This window comes from Oncorhynchus kisutch, linkage group LG5, assembly GCF_002021735.2.
Source record: "Oncorhynchus kisutch isolate 150728-3 linkage group LG5, Okis_V2, whole genome shotgun sequence".
Classification (NCBI taxonomy): domain Eukaryota; kingdom Metazoa; phylum Chordata; class Actinopteri; order Salmoniformes; family Salmonidae; genus Oncorhynchus; species Oncorhynchus kisutch.
Genome location: NC_034178.2, coordinates 61455077 through 61473129, shown reverse-complemented (window position 1 = coordinate 61473129; position 18053 = coordinate 61455077). Strand labels below are relative to the sequence as shown.

General features: G+C 44.0%; 1 pseudogene; it reads left to right on the top strand.

Moving 5' to 3' along the window:
• The window catches only part of LOC109891379 (plexin-A1-like), a 370611-nt pseudogene extending 352910 nt beyond the window's left edge, over positions 1-17701 (top strand).
• Positions 17702-18053: the final 352 nt, after the last annotated feature.

Here is an 18053-nt window from a genome sequence, read left to right as displayed (position 1 = left end):
TGTGTAGGAGTGTGCTGGAGAACCCCTGTTCATGCTGTACTGTGTACCCTGTGTGTAGGAGTGTGCTGGAGAACCCCTGTTCATGCTGTACTGTGTACCCTGTGTGTATGAGTGTGCTGTAGAACCCCTGTTCATGCTGTACTGTGTACCCTGTGTGTATGAGTGTGCCGGAGAACCCCTGTTCATGCTGTACTGTGTACCCTGTGTGTAGGAGTGTGCTGGAGAACCCCTGTTCATGCTGTACTGTGTACCCTGTGTGTAGGAGTGTGTTGAAGACCCCCTGTTCATGCTGTACTGTGTACCCTGTGTGTAGGACTGTGTTGGAGACCCCCTGTTCATGCTGTACTGTGTACCCTGTGTGTATGAGTGTGCCGGAGAACCCCTGTTCATGCTGTACTGTGTACCCTGTGTGTAGGAGTGTGCTGGAGAACCCCTGTTCATGCTGTACTGTGTACCCTGTGTGTAGGAGTGTGCTGGAGAATCCCTGTTCATGCTGTACTGTGTACCCTGTGTGTAGGAGTGTGCTGGAGAACCCCTGTTCATGCTGTACTGTGTACCCTGTGTGTAGGAGTGTGCTGGAGAACCCCTGTTCATGCTGTACTGTGTACCCTGTGTGTAGGAGTGTGTTGAAGACCCCCTGTTCATGCTGTACTGTGTACCCTGTGTGTAGGACTGTGTTGGAGACCCCCTGTTCATGCTGTACTGTGTACCCTGTGTGTAGGAGTGTGCTGGAGAACCCCTGTTCATGCTGTACTGTGTACCCTGTGTGTAGGAGTGTGTTGAAGACCCCCTGTTCATGCTGTACTGTGTACGTGTAGGAGTGTGCTGGAGAACCCCTGTTCATGCTGTACTGTGTACCCTGTGTGTAGGAGTGTGTTGAAGACCCCCTGTTCATGCTGTACTGTGTACCCTGTGTAGGAGTGTGCTGGAGAACCCCTGTTCATGCTGTACTGTGTACCCTGTGTGTATGAGTGTGCCGGAGAACCCCTGTTCATGCTGTACTGTGTACCCTGTGTGTAGGAGTGTGCTGGAGAACCCCTGTTCATGCTGTACTGTGTACCCTGTGTGTAGGAGTGTACTGGAGAATGCCTGTTCATGCTGTACTGTGTACCCTGTGTGTAGGAGTGTGCTGGAGAACCCCTGTTCATGCTGTACTGTGTACCCTGTGTGTATGAGTGTGCTGTAGAACCCCTGTTCATGCTGTACTGTGTACCCTGTGTGTATGAGTGTGCCGGAGAACCCCTGTTCATGCTGTACTGTGTACCCTGTGTGTAGGAGTGTGCTGGAGAACCCCTGTTCATGCTGTACTGTGTACCCTGTGTGTAGGAGTGTGTTGAAGACCCCCTGTTCATGCTGTACTGTGTACCCTGTGTGTAGGACTGTGTTGGAGACCCCCTGTTCATGCTGTACTGTGTACCCTGTGTGTAGGAGTGTGCTGGAGAACCCCTGTTCATGCTGTACTGTGTACCCTGTGTGTAGGAGTGTGCTGGAGAACCCCTGTTCATGCTGTACTGTGTACCCTGTGTGTATGAGTGTGCTGTAGAACCCCTGTTCATGCTGTACTGTGTACCCTGTGTGTATGAGTGTGCCGGAGAACCCCTGTTCATGCTGTACTGTGTACCCTGTGTGTAGGAGTGTGCTGGAGAACCCCTGTTCATGCTGTACTGTGTACCCTGTGTGTAGGAGTGTGCTGGAGAACCCCTGTTCATGCTGTACTGTGTACCCTGTGTGTAGGACTGTGTTGGAGACCCCCTGTTCATGCTGTACTGTGTACCCTGTGTGTAGGAGTGTGCTGGAGAACCCCTGTTCATGCTGTACTGTGTACCCTGTGTGTAGGAGTGTGCTGGAGAACCCCTGTTCATGCTGTACTGTGTACCCTGTGTGTATGAGTGTGCTGTAGAACCCCTGTTCATGCTGTACTGTGTACCCTGTGTGTATGAGTGTGCCGGAGAACCCCTGTTCATGCTGTACTGTGTACCCTGTGTGTAGGAGTGTGCTGGAGAACCCCTGTTCATGCTGTACTGTGTACCCTTTGTGTAGGAGTGTGTTGAAGACCCCCTGTTCATGCTGTACTGTGTACCCTGTGTGTAGGACTGTGTTGGAGACCCCCTGTTCATGCTGTACTGTGTACCCTGTGTGTAGGAGTGTGCTGGAGAACCCCTGTTCATGCTGTACTGTGTACCCTGTGTGTAGGAGTGTGCTGGAGAACCCCTGTTCATGCTGTACTGTGTACCCTGTGTGTATGAGTGTGCTGTAGAACCCCTGTTCATGCTGTACTGTGTACCCTGTGTGTATGAGTGTGCCGGAGAACCCCTGTTCATGCTGTACTGTGTACCCTGTGTGTAGGAGTGTGCTGGAGAACCCCTGTTCATGCTGTACTGTGTACCCTGTGTGTAGGAGTGTGTTGAAGACCCCCTGTTCATGCTGTACTGTGTACCCTGTGTGTAGGACTGTGTTGGAGACCCCCTGTTCATGCTGTACTGTGTACCCTGTGTGTATGAGTGTGCCGGAGAACCCCTGTTCATGCTGTACTGTGTACCCTGTGTGTAGGAGTGTGCTGGAGAACCCCTGTTCATGCTGTACTGTGTACCCTGTGTGTAGGAGTGTGCTGGAGAATCCCTGTTCATGCTGTACTGTGTACCCTGTGTGTAGGAGTGTGCTGGAGAACCCCTGTTCATGCTGTACTGTGTACCCTGTGTGTAGGAGTGTGCTGGAGAACCCCTGTTCATGCTGTACTGTGTACCCTGTGTGTAGGAGTGTGTTGAAGACCCCCTGTTCATGCTGTACTGTGTACCCTGTGTGTAGGACTGTGTTGGAGACCCCCTGTTCATGCTGTACTGTGTACCCTGTGTGTAGGAGTGTGCTGGAGAACCCCTGTTCATGCTGTACTGTGTACCCTGTGTGTAGGAGTGTGTTGAAGACCCCCTGTTCATGCTGTACTGTGTACGTGTAGGAGTGTGCTGGAGAACCCCTGTTCATGCTGTACTGTGTACCCTGTGTGTAGGAGTGTGTTGAAGACCCCCTGTTCATGCTGTACTGTGTACCCTGTGTGTAGGAGTGTGCTGGAGAACCCCTGTTCATGCTGTACTGTGTACCCTGTGTGTATGAGTGTGCCGGAGAACCCCTGTTCATGCTGTACTGTGTACCCTGTGTGTAGGAGTGTGCTGGAGAACCCCTGTTCATGCTGTACTGTGTACCCTGTGTGTAGGAGTGTACTGGAGAATGCCTGTTCATGCTGTACTGTGTACCCTGTGTGTAGGAGTGTGCTGGAGAACCCCTGTTCATGCTGTACTGTGTACACTGTGTGTAGGAGTGTGCTGGAGAACCCCTGTTCATGCTGTACTGTGTACCCTGTGTGTAGGAGTGTGCTGGAGAACCCCTGTTCATGCTGTACTGTGTACCCCGTGTGTAGGAGTGTGCTGGAGAACCCCTGTTCATGCTGTACTGTGTACACTGTGTGTAGGAGTGTGCTGGAGAACCCCTGTTCATGCTGTACTGTGTACCCTGTGTGTAGGAGTGTGCTGGAGAACCCCTGTTCATGCTGTACTGTGTACCCCGTGTGTAGGAGTGTGCTGGAGAACCCCTGTTCATGCTGTACTGTGTACCCTGGGTGTAGGAGTGTGCTGTAGAACCCCTGTTCATGCTGTACTGTGTACCCTGTGTGTAGGAGTGTGCTGGAGAACCCCTGTTCATGCTGTACTGTGCCATCAAGCAGCAGATGGAGAAGGGGCCTATAGACTCCATCACAGGAGAGGCGCGCTACTCGCTCAGTGAGGACAAGCTCATCAGACAGCAGATTGACTACAAGACCCTGGTCAGTACCACAACACATCTTGAATCACAGAAATACGCGGAACACTTTTACATTATCTCTCTTTGACTGAACACATTCATTGCTCTGAGAACCATTTGTCTTTTCTTTTTTTCACCTTTATTAGGCTGTTTTAGAACAAGTTCTCATTTGTAACTGCAACTTGGCCAAGATAAAGCAAAGCAGTGTGACACAATAAACAATAAACAAGCAAATAACACAAACAAGTCAATGACACAGTAGAAAAAAGAAAGTCTATATACAGTGTGTGCAAAAGGCATGAGAAGGTAGGTAATAAATAGGCCATAGGAGCGAATAGTTACATTTGAGCAGATTTACACTGGAGTGATAAATGAGCAGATGATGATGTGCAAGTAGAAATACTTGTGTGCAAAAGAACAGAAAAGTAAATAAAATAAAAACAATATGGGGATGAAGTAGGTAGATTGGGTGGGCTATTTACAGATGGACTATGTACAGCTTCAGCGATCGTTCTGGCTGGCTAGGTAGTACAGTAGGTAGCTAGCTACAAGAGTGACTACAGATGTATGCGCGTATGTGGTTTAATTCACGTCTTCCACACTTCACTCTGCTTCAAGCCTCTCGTCCTGTGAGTCTTCCCCATCGCCAATCTTACCTTTCACCCTTGCACCCCCCCCCCCTAGACCCTACACTGTGTGAACCCGGAGAATGAGAACGCCCCGGAGGTGGCGGTAAAGGGTCTGAACTGTGACACGGTGACCCAGGTGAAGGAAAAGCTGCTTGATGCTGTGTTGAAAGGAAGCCCTTACTCCCAGAGACCCAAGGCTTCAGACATGGACATGGGTAAGGCACACACACCATGCACACACACACACACACACACACCATGCACACACACACACACACACACACAACCCAAGCCAATTAGTCAAAATACACTTAACACACTTCCCAACACTATCTGGAGTCACGCAACAGACACTAACACACCCTCTCCTTCTGTTCCATGTGTGTTCAGAGTGGCGTCAGGGCAGGATGGCCAGGATCATTCTCCAGGATGAGGACGTCACCACCAAGATAGACAATGACTGGAAGAGACTCAACACACTGGCCCACTACCAGGCAAGTCTGTCATGGTTTATGTCTCAAAGTTGGTCAAATAATGTGTTTTTAATCAATCAATTAATCACATTTTATTTTTATGTATACACTTTACAATTACCGATTTACAAATATTTCTGGATCGATGTAGGGGATCACTCAAACATCCCTTGTTCCTCGGAAATTCCTCGGTGTCATATACAGTGGGGAGAACAAGTATTTGAAACACTGCCGATTGTGCAGGTTTTCCTACTTACAAAACATGTAGAGGTCTGTAATTTGTATCATAGGTACACTTCAACTGTGAGAGACGGAATCTAAAACAAAATCCAGAAAATCACATTGTCTGATTTTTAAGTAATTCATATGCATTTTATTGCATGACATAAGTATTTGATCACCTACCAACCAGTAAGAATTCTGTCTCTCACAGACCTGTTAATTTTTCTTTAAGAATCCCTCCTGTTCTCCACTCATTACCTGTATTAACTGCACCTGTTTGAACTCGTTACCTGTATAAAATACACCTGTCCACACACTCAATCAAACAGACTCCAACCTCTCCTCTGAAGTTTGCCAATGACCATCTGGATGATCTAGAGGAGGAATGGGAGAAGGTCATGTGGTCTGATGAGACAAAAATAGAGCTTTTTGGTCTAAACTCCACTCGCCGTGTTTGGTGGAAGAAGAAGGATGAGTACAACCCCAAGAACACCATCCCAACCGTGAAGCATGGAGGTGGAAACATCCTTCTTTGGGGATGCTTTTCTGCAAAGGGGACAGGACGACTGCACCGTATTGAGGGATCTTGGCCAACAACCTCCTTCCCTCAGTAAGAGCATTGAAGGTGGGTCGTGGCTGGGTCTTCCAGCATGACAACGATCCGAAACACAGCCAGAGCAACTAAGGAGTGGCTCCGTAAGAAGCATCTCAAGGTCCTGGAGTGGCCTAGCCAGTCTCCAGACCTGAACCCAATAGAAAATCTTTGGAGGGAGCTGAAAGTTCAGCGACAGCCATGAAACCTGAAGGATCTGGAGAAGGTCTGTATGGAGGAGTGGGCCAAAATCCCTACTGCAGTGTGTGCAAACCTGGTCAAGAACTTCAGGAAACGTATGATCTCTGTAATTGCAAACAAAGGTTTCTGTACCAAATATTAAGTTCTGCTTTTCTGATGTATCAAATACTTATGTCATGCAATAAAATGCAAATTAATTACTTAAAAATCATACAATGTGATTTTCTGGAATTTTGTTTTAGTTTTTTTGTTTTGTTTCTCTCACAGTTGAAGTGTACCTATGATACAAATTACAGACCTCTACATGCTTTGTAAGTAGGAAAACCTGCAAAATCAGTGTCATCATCATAAAAGTGAAGTTTACAGTTTTCACTAAGCAAACAATATTGTTTATATATAATGAGAATATTACAGGTAGTAAAATTGACGCATGAGGAAATCCTTTAGTGACCTTTAGAGGAATTGCAAATTGACACAGTCAGCAACTATATATTGAGATCTGTCCATAATGTAGTTTATTTAACTAAACGCATGCGCTGCTATCAAGTCCAACATGTGCAATAACAATGAGTCATCCACAATGTCAAAAGCCTTAGACAGGTCAATAAACGATGCTGCTTTTTATCTATAGAACATACAATATCATTGACAACATAGGATGCAGCTAAGATGGTATTATGACCTTATCTACATCCTGATTGATATTAATTTACTATACATTTCCTGGTTAAGGAGCAAAGTAGATTTTTATCAACTATTTAAATATTTTTGCCAGACACGATGCGGTAGTTATTTGTCACTAGGGTTTCCACCCTTGTGAAGAGGAAGTACATGCGCTGCTTTCCATGCTTTAACTATAGAACTGCTGGGCCTTGAGGGACGCCCCTTCAAGCTAACGAGCAGTCATTTTGACTGCAACATTCTAACGGTGTAATTAATCCCAGTATGTACAATACTTCCTCTTCACTTAGGGCCCCCAAAAGGGTCTGACTACATGTGTGGGTATGTATGTGGATACGCAGCCACTGCAGCCCCTCATGATGAGGTCAGATTTTTGGTGCCTCCCCCTATTCCCATCAAAGATGCCCATCCCTACCCTTAAACTTTTGTAGGGAGCATGCTTGTCAGCAAAAGTGTTAAAAACATCAGAGAAATAATCGAGAACTGACCTAGGGTCAGGAATGGCAGGTACACCTGCTATGTCACAAAGATTGTGCAAAAAAAGCTTGATCATTGACATTTCTGACATTCCTTGTTATTGATGCGCAGAATGGTTTTAGGTAGTCTTACATCGGTAATACAGGCAATAAGGAAATGCTCATTGATATCATGAGCAAAAAACACAACCGGCTGTGTATTTACAGTGCATTCGGGAAGTTTTCAGACCCCTTCCCCTTTTCTACATTTTGTTTGTTTTGTTATAGTCCTCTGTGGAGATGGTTGTCCTTCTAGAAGGTTCTCCTATCTCTGCAGCATTCCACCAATCAGGCCTTTATTTTAGAGTGGCCAGACGGAAGCCACTCCTCGGTAAAAGGCACATGACAGCCCGGTTGGAGTTTGGCAAAAGATAACTAAAGACTCTCAGACCATAAGAAACAAGATTATCTGGTCTGATGAAACCAAGATGGAACTCTTTGGCCTGACTGCCAAGCGTCACGTCTGGAGGAAACCTGGCACCATCCCTACGGTGAAGCATGGTGGTGGCAGCATCATGCTGTGGAGATGTTTTTTCAGTGCCTGGGACTGGGAGACTAGTCAGAATCGAGGGAAAGATGAACAGTGCAAAGTACAGAGAGATCCTTGATGCTGCTCCAGAGTGCTCAGGACCTCAGACTGGGGCAAATGATCACCTTCCAACAGGACAACAAATATAAGCACACAGCCAAGACAACGAAGGAGTGGCTTCGTGACAAGTTTCTAAATGTCCTTGAGTGGCCCAGCCAGAGCCCAGACTTGAACCCGATCGAACATCTCTGGAGAAACCTGAAAATAGCTGTGCAGCTACGCTCCCCATCTATAGCTTGAGAGGATCTGTAGAGAAGAATGGGAGAATCTCCCCAAATTCAGGTGTGCCAAGCGTGTTGCGTCATACCCAAGAAGACTCAAGGCTGTAATCACTGCCAAAGGTGCTTCAACAAAGTACTAAGTAAAGGATGTGAATACTGATGTAAATGTGATATTTCAGCTATTTTATATATATACATTTGTCAAATTTTCTACAAACCTGTTTTTGCTTTGTCGTTGTTGGGTATTGTGTGTAGATTGATTAGGGGGAAAACATATAGTAATCCATTTTAGAATAAGGCTGTAACACAACTAAATGAATAAAAAGTAAATGGGTCTGAATACTTTCCGAATGCACTGTATGTGGTCTATTTGTACTGTAAGTGTGATCTTAATCAGGTCAGAATTTACTGGATTTTAAAATTGGGCCAGGTTGGTTTCGATATTATTTGCGCTAAATTCAGATCGATGCATTATACCTTGAGCTTGTCTGAAACTTGAGACATCCAATCAAGGTTAAAGACAACCCATAATCATCTCTTCCGATGCTGCATAAGTTAATAACAGGTCAGCTAAATGATTAGTAGCACTGGGATGAGCAGAGCGGGCCAGTATATCCTCACCATAGTACATTTGATACCATATTCCCGGCATACGTTTAGGGCTAGGCATTCAAACTGACGGAGGTGGAAAGTCAAACTGACACATAAAGCTACATTTGACACAAATAGCCACACCTCTACCTTTTCAATCAGATCTGTAAAATGTTGCATTCATCCAAAGTTACATCATTGTTTAAAAAAAATCACACCGTTAGATCCATTTCTCGAACCGAGGTAGCAGTTTATTGTAAGAGGAAATGGTAGTTACCTGGTGTTTATATAGCTGTGTGTCTGTCTACTACTGTTGCCAATGTTATTTAAGTCAACCAACGTTTTGGTGATGAAAACATACTTTAAAAAAAATACATTCTTACCGGATCCATTGTAATGGTTACACCTTTTTTTCTGACAGTCAACTGGAATATGACTTTGTCGTTGTCATCAGTCACTGATGTCCACCTCTCCTGATGTATGGTTCTATTTCCATCCTGAATAAGTATGTTACCAGGAGGGACCAACCAATCCCCAGAGGGAAATGTACCTGCGGAGAAAACAACAACATTTTAATACAAACAAAATTTGAGTCTTCAGCTATTTCCAGGTCTATACAGGTTTGTTGCAAGATATTAGAATTGGGCTGCCTGTGTAAATGCAGCCTTAGTCAATCACTCTAGGCACCAGCAATGTAGCAGTGTGTATCACCTTTTTCTGACCGTATGTCATGTGCAAAGTTTTCAGAGTGCAGATGCATGTCTAACTCTAACAGTTTATTTCATGTACTCCCCATCAGGTGACGGATGGCTCAGTGATAGCCCTCGTGCCCAAGCAGAACTCTGCCTACAACATCTCCACCTCCTCCACCTTCACCAAGTCCCTCAACAGATACGGTGTGTGGGTGTGGGTGGGCAGGTAGATGGGTGTGTGTGGGCAGTTGTGTGTGTGCAAGTGCGTGTGCATGCTATTTTATTCTCGAAGTGCTTTCTGTGAGAACGATTCAGAAATACACAGCTAAGCATTAGAAATATCTCAATAGAAATGATAATGCATGCCAAGTGTTGACGTTAAGGTCAGACAGTGAAGAGGAGTGATGTTTGTCATGTAAGTCCATCATAGGGCTGAGGGTAACTGGAGACTGACCAGTCCCTGTCTGTGTCCTCTCCCCAGGATCTCTCTGTCTCCCCCCTGCCTTGATCAACCCCCTCCATCTCCTTTATCTCTCTTGACCCCCCCCCCCCTTGTCTCTTTCTCTTCAACTATAACACACTGGTTATGTGATTTGACATCATATTGGATTCATCTGAATCCTGACCATGTCCTCTCTCTCCCGTCTTCCCGTCCAGAGAGTATGTTGAGGACGGCCAGTAGTCCAGACAGCCTGCGTTCTAGGACCCCCATGATCACGCCTGACCTGGAGAGTGGTACCAAGCTGTGGCACCTGGTCAAGAACCACGACCACTCGGACCAGCGTGAGGGCGACCGTGGCAGCAAGATGGTCTCTGAGATATACCTGACCAGGCTATTGGCTACTAAGGTACCCCACACACAGACAAACAGACACATTCACTCACTCTCACTCACTCACACGCACGCACCTGTCCCCCCTCTACTGGTAAACAACACCCAACATCCTAGCTCAAACCTGTTTCCTCCGACAGCCAGCTCTCATTGACCTTTGTTTCCAAGGCGTCTGGCTCAGATGCTCATTAACATTTTTCATAACCTTTTGCATGAGTAGGTGCAGCTCCCAAACGCTATGTTGTCTTAATTAGCAGCCTGACCTTTTGAGTGGTTTTCTGATCGTTGGAATCCGGAAGGGAGATGGAGGGGCTTTCTATTGGATCCTATACCCTAATCCCTTCCGTTGGTACTCGGAAGAATGTTTGTGAATTGATTATTGGGGAGCTCTAGGGGGGGTGGGGGGGGGGGGCATGCTTTAGTTCTAGCCAAGCACTTACACACACCTGATTTGACTAATCAAGGGCTTGGTGGTGGGTTGATAGGTTGCATCCGGTGTGTTTGTGCTGGTCTGGAAAAAATATGTGCGCAAAGATACAGATATAAATTCCATGAATAGAGCGGACATGAGTCCTCACTTTACATGTCATGAGGAATATCTGTTCTAGACAGGACTGCTATCGGCTCAGCACTGTGGCACTAGAGACATCAACTGGCAGGCCATTACTTTCTATTCCTCCATGCCTTGTTGGTAGCACCTCATTTACCATGCACAGGACGTGCCACACCACTATGCACTCATTTACACTTGCTAAGTACTGTACATTAAGGCGTTTCTGCTCACCCTCGCGATTTCTATCCCCTGTTGTTTTCTCATTTGCTCATGATTTCCCTTCAGGTAAAAATGTGCAAGGTTATGTCTATGGGGGTTAGAGAGTTTGGAGAATGAACAGTGAGAGTGGGAAAGACGACAGGAGACTTGGCCTGTATATACGGTACTTTTTGTATATATTAGTGTAAGTTTGGCCAATATGTTGGTATGTGAATAACTGACCAGAGCCGGCTTTGTTCAGGTGATGGGTTAGTGTTGGGAGTGTGAAAAGGAGGAGGGGGCCATTCGACAGACTACTTGATAATGTGTAAAAGTTGATAATCTTATGTGGAAGAAAGGATATATTTAGTCTAAATGCGTCCACAGTGATTTGTACAATACAAAGCTCCATGAAGTTGATGTAAGCGACAACTCTCTAACCCTCCCCCTTTCTCCTTTCGCAGGGTACATTGCAGAAGTTTGTGGACGACCTGTTTGAGACCATCTTCAGTACGGCCCATCGAGGCAGTGCCCTGCCGCTTGCCATCAAGTACATGTTTGACTTCCTGGACGAGCAGGCCGACAAGCACTGCATCTCTGACTTGGATGTACGGCACACCTGGAAGAGCAACTGGTGAGTGGATCAGTTTGTGTGGAGATGGAGCTGTGTGCGTCAGGCTGTGAGAGAGGTTTGGTGATGGTGTTTAGGGGTTGAGTACTATACCCTAATGTTTTCTCTCTTCTTCCCTCTCCATCTCTTCTCCCCCAGTCTTCCTCTACGGTTCTGGGTGAACGTGATCAAGAACCCCCAGTTTGTGTTCGACATCCACAAGAACAGCATCACGGACGCCTGTCTGTCTGTGGTGGCCCAGACCTTCATGGACTCCTGCTCCACCTCAGAACACAAGCTGGGCAAAGACTCGCCCTCCAACAAGCTGCTATACGCTAAAGACATTCCCAACTACAAGAACTGGGTGGAACGGTATGGATATAGGCTATGTTCAGCGGGCGGGACATTACGGATTAGGTTGAAAATTAAAACTAGGGCAGGAAAGTAACACTGTTGCCATTTGACAGCGTGGAACTTGCTTGGTCACTTAGCTTTCCTTTATTCAGCTCACTTGGTTTCATTGGTCAATTGATATATGTCAGTTAAATATTGACAGAGTGATTGCTTAAATATTCTCCCACACACTCTCACCTTCCTTCCCTCTCTATGTAAAATATATCACTAGCCACTTTAAACAATGCTACTTAATATGATGTTTACATACCCTACATTATTCATCTCATATGTATACGTATATACTGTACTCTATATCATCTACTGCATCTTTATGTAATACATGTATCACTAGCCACTTTAAACTATGCCACTTTGTTTACATACCCTACATTACTCATCTCATATGTATATACTGTACTCGATACCATCTACTGCATCTTGCCTATGCCGCTCTGTACCATCACTCATTCATATATCTTTATGTACATATTCTTTATCCCTTTACACTTGTGTGTATAAGGTAGTAGTTTTGGAATTGTTAGTTAGATTACTCGTTGGTTATTACTGCATTGTCGGAACTAGAAGCACAAGCATTTCGCTACACTCGCATTAACATCTGCTAACCATGTGTATGTGACAAATAAATTTGATTTGATTTCTCTCTGTCTCCATCCCCCATTCTTTCGCAGATACTACTCCGACATCTCGCGGATGCCTGTCATCAGTGACCAGGACATGAGTGCTTACCTGGCGGAGCAGTCGCGGCTGCACCTCAGCCAGTTCAACAGCATGAGTGCACTGCACGAAATCTATTCCTACATTGTCAAGTACAAGGACGAGGTGAGAACAATGGCAGACATTTTTGTTATGTTTGTTTATTTAGAAGGGATTGCACCCTAATTTGGATTTGAAGAACTGCTCAGTTGTTGCTCAGTTGTTGCTCTCTCTACTGCTTTTGTAAAAGCTAATGTTTCTCACTGCTCATTTTCTCCCTCCCTTCCTCTCTCTCTTCCTCCCTCTCCCTTTCTCTCACTCTCTTTCTCCCTCTCCCTTTCTCTCCCTCCCTTTCTCTCTTCCTCCCTCTCCCTTTCTCTCCCTCCCTTCCTCTCTCTCCCTCACTCTCTCTCCCTCCCTTCCTCTCTCTCCCTCACTCTCTCTCTCTTTCTCGCATTTTGTTTCTCTTGCTTTCTTGCCATTTCTCTCTCTGTCCATCTTCAGATTCTGACGGCTTTGGAGAGGGACGAGCAGTCGCGGAGGCAGAGACTGAGGAGCAAGCTGGAGCAGGTCATCAACACAATGGCCCTGGCCAGCTGAGGACTGACCCTTGCTCTCCTCCTCATCTCCATCTTCCTCTCTTTCTCTCCTCACCCAGAGGAATTTAAACTCAGACAGCGTGGTTTTCAACCCCCCCCCAAAACATGTGATGTAGCTACTGCAAAGGACAGAACAGGGGGGGATTCAGCAGTACTGGGCGGGTGTGTGTGTGAATGTGTGTAAATGCGTGTCTATATATGTGTGTGTGTCTATGTCAGACCAAGGCACTGGATGTTTCGTCACACACACACCGAGAGACAGCATCACCGGAAAGCATTTTGATTATCGGTGCCGTTGTCGTGTTTTTAGTTATTTTCTGTCGGTTTTCCTGAGTTTTGGCGTCGCAAAGCCCTGTATCGTATAACCAGGATGGGACATTTGAAGTGGAATTCCATTTTGGCATCACAAACAGGACATAACATTGTTTGGCATCCTTGTAGCCAATGGGAGATAAGCTCCTCAGGTCACATGTCTCCTGTTGGAATCGAAGATCAATGACTTTCCTTTTTTTTCTCCATTTTTTGTTGTATTATTTTTTGTAATAAACTGCCCACTGATCTCTCGCCACCTGTGTTACTGCTGAATTTGCACAATTTACAAATACGTTACCAAGGAAGTCTATATAGATATTATATATAAATACAACTGAACATTTTTAAGAAACAAATATTAGGGTTAAAACAACCCATCAACAGCAAAACTTTGATTTGATATTTCCAGCAAAAAAGAAAATCAACATAGAAAAAAAAAAAAAAAAAAGAAAGAAAGAAAAAAGTTGTGCCATGTTTTCTTTTGGTGTTTAGTGAAAATACATTTTATTAGATGCAATGTGTATGATTTAAATATGGACATGCTTAGTGACTGAAAAATAATTGTCAAAGTAATAAAAGAAAGGAATGTACTTTGCCCCTTAGGGCCACCATAGGAAGGCCATCCCATAATATTGTCACATTTCTGTATGGGAATGTTAGACTGGAGCAGTCCTGCGGAAACATTACATTGCAAATCTGTTGTGCATTCTCAGTTTTTGACAAGCAAACACAGACTCATCCAAGCATTGCTTCTTTTACTAGACAGTTCCGATGGAATCTAGCATGAAGTTTCATTTTCATCTTCCAGGGCTAAAGAATTTGACAGCTTGTCCTACAGTGGTTGACCAATAGAGAGCTTTGCACTACTTGAACCAATTACAATTGTTAGATACTACTGCACTGTTGGAGCTAGAAAAACAAGCATTTCGCTACACCCACAATAACATCTGCTAAACATGTGTATGTGACAAATAAAATGTGATTGGATCTATAGGCTACCCCACCACCAGTTAGCATTACCGCGTCTGATGTCTTACCTGGTGGAATAAAAGCAATAAGTAGTTAAATGGGGTCAGGGAGGGTTTTACTGAGCCTCTTAGTCTGAAACAACAAAGTTGGGAAAGACAGAAAGCCTTTTCCAGCCCTGGGCCCTTCTTCCTCATCTCTTCCCAATGCTATTCTGCAGATAACAAACAAGGTGATGGTAGTGTGGTAAAGACTGCTTCTTCTCTCCTAATCCAGAGATCAGAGACAGGCTGGGGCTTTAGCTCTCACCCATAGGGTGGTCTGGACGGTAGGGGGGGGGGGGGGGTCCTCCCCTGGTCCTCCCCTGGTCTTTGTTTCTATCTAAACAAGCCCACTTGCTATGTGTGACTTAAATGTTTTTCAAAACTTCTCTCTTCTCTTGAGAGGAGGTTTGACTTTGTGGTGCGTTTTCTTTTCTTCTGTTTTCTCTGCTTGCCAAAAACCAAACTGTGGTCTGTAATGTAATTTTGTTGATGTTTGATTTTGAAAATTGTATTTACTTTAGTTTTTTTTATGATGATGAAATGAAATGTAGCTTTTGGCACAAAAAAAAATTTATCAGGTTGTTTTCCTTGTTGTTTTTCTCATCTCTCTTTTGAACGTGTGAATTGTGCATTACATGGTACGCTGAAGATGAGGAGACGTCTTTGGTTTATCTGAAGTTTAAGTACTGTTCATAAGGTTTATTTTCTGATCTTTACGATCAGTGTAAAATATCACATCAGATAAGCATCTGTGTCTTTTCCAGATGGAATCAGTGACTTGCTGCTTTAATCCATATCTTATTTTTTATATACAGTGAGGCAAAAAAGTCAGCCACCAATTGTGCAAGTTCCCCCACTTAAAAAGATGAGAGTGGCCTGTAACTTTCATCATAGGTACACTTCAACTATGACAGACAATGAGAGAAAGAAAATCCAGAAAATCTTTGGAAGGAGTTGAAAGTCCTTATTTCCCAGCAACAGCCCCAAAACATCACTGCTCTAGAGGAGATCTGCATGGAGGAATGGGCCAAAATACCAGCAACATTGTGTGAAAACCTTACGAATACTTACAGAAAACGTTTGACCTCTGCCATTGCCAACAAAGGGTATATAACAAAGTATTGAGATAAACTTTTGTTATTGACCAAATACTTATTTTCCACCATAATTTGCAAATAAATTCATAAAAAATCCTACAATGTGATTTTCTGGATTTATTTTTCTCCTTTTGTCTGTCATAGTTGAAGTGTACCTATGATGAAAATTACAGGCCTCTCATCTTTTGAAGTGGGAGAACTTGCACAATTGGTGGCTGACTAAATACTTTTTTGTCCCACTGTATCATAAATGCTTTTTCAATACATTGTATGCCAGGTTCCTTCCTAAACTCCGCTGAACAGAAATAAAAACAGAACACCCCTTAAATAGATATGACACATTGGTACGTCTCAAACGGCACCCTAATACCTGTATTGTACACTAAGGCCCTGATCAAAACTAGTACACTATATAGGGAATAGGGTGCCATTTTGGACGCAGTCATTGATGTATACAGCTGTACTGCATTCCTGTTGTCTTTCTCTATGTATCAGACCGTTAATATACAGGTGCTAGCCTGGTCCCGGATCTGTTATGTCTACCCAAACATTTGGCATGACAATGACCATAGTAGTTGACAAGACCGCACAAACAGATCTGGGACCAAGCTATGCAGGTGCTACTTAGTGTGGGAAATAGAACTCTTAAAGGGACCACGTATACGGCGTCCATATTAGGACAGTGTCAGCCTCACAAGAAGTGTGACGCTCTCCTAATATGGACACCGCACATTTGTCATATACTCGTGTGCTTGGGCAAAACAACACTCCAAAGTTAGCTTTTTTCAACAGACCAGGGTTCCTTTTTAAGCAACTGTGTGCCTGACTATTAAATTGTTGGTGAAAAAGCATTACATTTAGAATGAGTCATAACAGGAATGTTTAACTACTGTACGCACTGATAAAAAAAATAATTCCCCAAATATGCTTAGTCCGCTTTACAGGGCTTTAAAAAAAATAATCCCTGAGTACACAACTTTCCCTTTTTGCTGCGCATATATCTTTCAGTGCTTTTATATCACAAATGCATGAAATAGACTGGTCTCCAGAGCTCAGTGATTTTGTTAATAGCAGGCTTATGAATTATCACTCATCATAACCATGTCTGGGGAAAATACATTACACACTGGCAGCTTCCAAATTCTTTGTGTTTCTCTCATCACTGCCCTGTTATTCTTTTTAAGAAGACAACTTATTCTCCATTTCTCAGGAAATTGCCTGTTGTTTGGAGAAATTCTCTCTGCATTGTAGTTCTCTTGTTTCAATGTTATGGCCTTGAGTTTTCAATCAATCTGCTTCAGAGGTTTAGCAGGTTCCTAAGTGAGACTTCTTCCCTCCCCATCTCATGATTTGTCCCTGTTTGTTTGTTTGTATGCCGATTGATTTGTTTTGTCATTGAAGTAGTACGATGTACAGCTTGTCCATTAAGGAGCATCATGGCCATTTGATGTGGGCAGGAGGAACCAATGCTAAGACATGACGCAGCCTGACATGAGGCTGTCATAGGAACAACATAGTGACTGTCAAAATGGTTTGCGGCTATCCCCACATTATGAAGCATGAATAAGAAAACAATTGACATTTGGTTGACCATCTCATGCCATATAACAGGATTATTTCTATTGACACACATGTTATGACCGCTTAAGGTCCATCTCTCATCATCTCATGTTAGCGGATCATGAACCGTTTACGCCCAAACAGATAAGGGTAGTTTCCTGAACCCAGATGGAATATTCCTGGACTAAAAAGATGCATGAACATTTTCAAATGAGCATGATTTTTAGACCAGGTTTAAATGTGGTCTGGGAATCTGTCCCAAAATGACCCATCCAGTCATGCCTACTCATACTATTGCCTTCCCAAGCCCTGGTTTGAGAAGATTCTGATCATTTATTTTCTGATTGTGGCAAGATCTCAGTAGCTGTGCATGTTCCAAATGAAAAGTACATAGGATCCAATAAAGTACAAATCGATCAATTTCAGAAAAACTGACAGAGGAGTTTTTCCTACTTACAATAATTCTGAAACGTTTTTAAGAGTTAGACTTGAAGCAAACTGTCACAAGTGTGCAGGTTAATGTTCATTTTGTAAATATTCTGTTATTTCCTATTTTGCAGATTTACTACTTGTAAATAAACATGCATCAAGGAGAGATTAAACCTTTTTTTGCTAAATAAAATAGTGTTTTGCATGTATCTTTGGTGTTAAGAAGTGTACAAAAACAAACACACACACACACACCACACACAAATCTGTGTAGTGGGAAGGGTTTTCATTATTTTTAGCCAGAGTGAATGAACTCTTACTTCATTTCACAATAAGATTATGTTAAAAGCATGCTTAAAAACCTCTTGAGTGTAGGGGGCAGTATTTTGATGTTTGGATGAAAAACGTACAAAAACTTAAACTGCATATAAGACCCAAATTCTAGAATATGCATATAATTGTCAGATTAGGATAGAAAACCCTCTAAAGTTTCAAAAACTGTCAAAATATTGTCTGTGAGTATAACAGAACTGATATTGCAGGCG